This window comes from Triticum aestivum, unplaced genomic scaffold (assembly GCF_018294505.1).
Source record: "Triticum aestivum cultivar Chinese Spring unplaced genomic scaffold, IWGSC CS RefSeq v2.1 scaffold133450, whole genome shotgun sequence".
NCBI classification, from domain to species: domain Eukaryota; kingdom Viridiplantae; phylum Streptophyta; class Magnoliopsida; order Poales; family Poaceae; genus Triticum; species Triticum aestivum.
Window position 1 is genome coordinate 11,739 of NW_025228201.1, and position 3,089 is coordinate 14,827.

The window sequence follows — 3,089 nt, forward strand, 5'->3', positions numbered from 1 at the left end:
AAACAACGCCTCTCCCTCGCCTCTGGCCACACCCGCCCATACCCGCCGCAGAGCTCTGCCTCTCCCCCCGCGCGCGGCTGCCGAGCTCTGCCTCTCTCCCCGTGCCCACCCGCAATGATGACTGAACGGTTCCCCGACGATGGGGCGGCGGCCAACTGCTTCGGCCGCCGCTCGCTTCATGAGTGGGAGGCGTACTTGCTCTTCGAGGCCAACATCCCGGTGTTGGGGAACGTGGTAATTTTAAAAAAAAATCCTACCATCACGCAAGATCTATCTAGGTGATGCATAGCAGCAAGAGAGGAGAGTGTGTCCACATACCCTCGTAGACCGAAAGCGGAAGCGTTATTTAACGCGGTTGATGTAGTTGAACGTCTTCTGGGGCGACCCTGGGGCCGGCGGCTGGGAACTCGAACGGCCCCAAGCCGATTTTTTCACTGGGTCGCCCCCAGGTGGTGATTTTTCGAGCCCTCTGGGGGGCCAACGGCTGGATATGCTCTTAGAGAGCACACTTTATCGAAAGATAGAAGAAAAAAAGAGAGAGAGTTGCATGTAAAGTTCACGAGAGAAATATGCGCTGCATGCAAAAAGAGAGAGGGGCCTGCACTATGTCTCAGTCTGACGGGAGATGGACAAAAAGAACGTCACATCAGTTACAGTCCCTACTAGTCCTAGCGGCAGGAGATTAAGATTTGAGAGCTGGCGCCAGTTGCTAATTTTCCATCGATGCACACATCCACATGGAACTGAGCACAGAATGGATGGCTACGATAGCAGGTACCACGAAGGATGAGCTACAAAAAACTGCACTCGCCTTGAGCCAATGGAATTACTGAAGACGTTCGAGTTGATGGATGATTGGGTATGACGATGACAATGGTTTTGCCATGCATTCCGTAGTTTTTTGTGACCATCATTAGTTTCAGTCGATTTTCAGATATGTGGACTGAAATTCAGGCTAATGTGCAAATGGATTTTGTGATGGACAACTCATGGCATTCACGTCAAAAAGAGAATGCTAGCCACTGGTCCACGCTTGAGAGCGGACTAATTTGGAAAAGGTTTATCTAGGGCACATCTACATGTGCTTTAGTTATTGCATATCTAAGTGATTCAATCAAACTAGAAAGAAATTGTGAGTGGGTACCAGAGCTATGGCCTGGTCCAGCTCAAGTACACAGACGGGTATATCTGGCCCAAACAGGTAAAGACCAAACAACCAGTACCACTTGGACAGAAGGGCGCGGCTGCTGCCATATGCAGATAGATCAAGACGTCTACATTGGTGCATCGGCCGTCGTTGTGAAGGGAATTAGCGAAGCAGCTAGCAATTCTGGAAGCGCTAGCCTGCCGAGAGGGCCTAGCTTTGGCGGAGGATCTTTTTCTTTCAAAAATTGTAGTTGCTCCTGCTTCTCAAACGATGGTGAAAAATGACATACAACAAGGAGCAATTGGAGTCTATGGAGCAATTAACAGAGAATTCAGGGACCGAAGGATTCAGTTCCATAAATGTTCTTCAGTTTATAAGCGCACAATTTTAACTTTGAGGCCCATACCCTTGCAAAACACACTGTTGGTTTAGATGTTGGTCGTCATGAATGTTAGGAAAACCCTTATGATCCCGCTGTAATTCATGTAAACCTTGGTTTGAGCAATCAATAAAGTGTGTATTGCCTAAAAATCCAAATGATAACGTCCACACGTGTGGCATATTTGCACATCGCACACACATCTTGATCCATCTTGATTCTGTTTTGCATGAATCCTAATGGAATCTGAGTGCCACGTAGGCATAGTGTGTTGTGTGGGCGTTAGAGCACTCGCCCACCCGACCCGCTGCGCGCAGTTACCAGTTGCACCATGTGGGCGAACCAGTTCCCGCCCACACAGTCACCAACCAGCCCACGCGCTTGTGGGTGAACTGCTCTTCGCCCACAGAACGCTCGTACGGTGATAGATGACAACTGCAGTTGCACGTATGCGGCAACTAGGTAAACACACATAACAACTAGGATTTGTTGGTAGATGGCAACTGCAGTTGCGCGTACGTGGCAACCAAGTAAACACACACATAGCAACTATGTGTAACCATACATGGCAACTATAGTTGGACCACACGTGGCAACTACTTTTTTTACCACATGTGGCAAATAGTTAATCACGCAGGGCAACTATGGTTTGATTGCACGCGGCAACTACGATAAATTTGACATGGCAACTATATTTATCCAAAACAAAGAGAGTTGCCATGCTTTTACAACTACATTTGCTATCCCGGATGGCAACTAAAGCGGCATCCCACAGGTAACAAACGTAGCTGCGCCGGGATGTGTGGCAATTTTTGCTTTGTGCTATACGCACAGGATGGGATGAGTAGTACTTGTTGGGCGTGTGGCACGAAGTAGCTACGTCCACACGTGTGGGCACTTCTAATATTCGCCCACACATGACCTGTGTGGGCTGCCTCCTGCTTACGCCACACACGGTATGTGGGTGGTTGTTTAGTATGCCACACGTGTGGACGTTATCAGCGTCCTAAAAATATCGGACAGGAGACATCTTAGCTACGGTTTGGCGAGAAGATGTCGTCTGAGAGGTTTTTCTTCCCATTTATGCGGATGGAATATTGAACATTTTTCCTAATTTCTGCCTGTCTGTTTTTTTATTTTGCTTCAGGTCGTTTTTCTTGCCGCCAGTTCCGCAGGAATCTCAACACTTGAGCGGCTGTATCATTCGAGTTTCCCGTGTGCGTGAGTACGGGGATTTTTATTGTTGTGCCCTTTTTCATTTTTGGGTTTGTGGGTCGCCCATCTAGGTTTGTTTCAGTGCCCTATTCACTTTTTTGTCACGCTTGATAGCTGAGGAGGGGTCTAGAAAGGGGAGGCTGGAGGGGGCGGATACGGTGGAGGAAGTGGGGTGCCTCGTCGGTGAATCAGCGCCAGGGGCTGGTTAGATTCCATGGAGCACGGAGAGGTGCCGACGAGTAGTGTTGGTAGGAGGGATTCGTGTTGCCCGGGAATGACGGTAGGTGGGAGAGGGGTGGTATGGACAGGAGGTCGGCGGAGACTCTCGCCGGTCTCGCAATCAGTCAA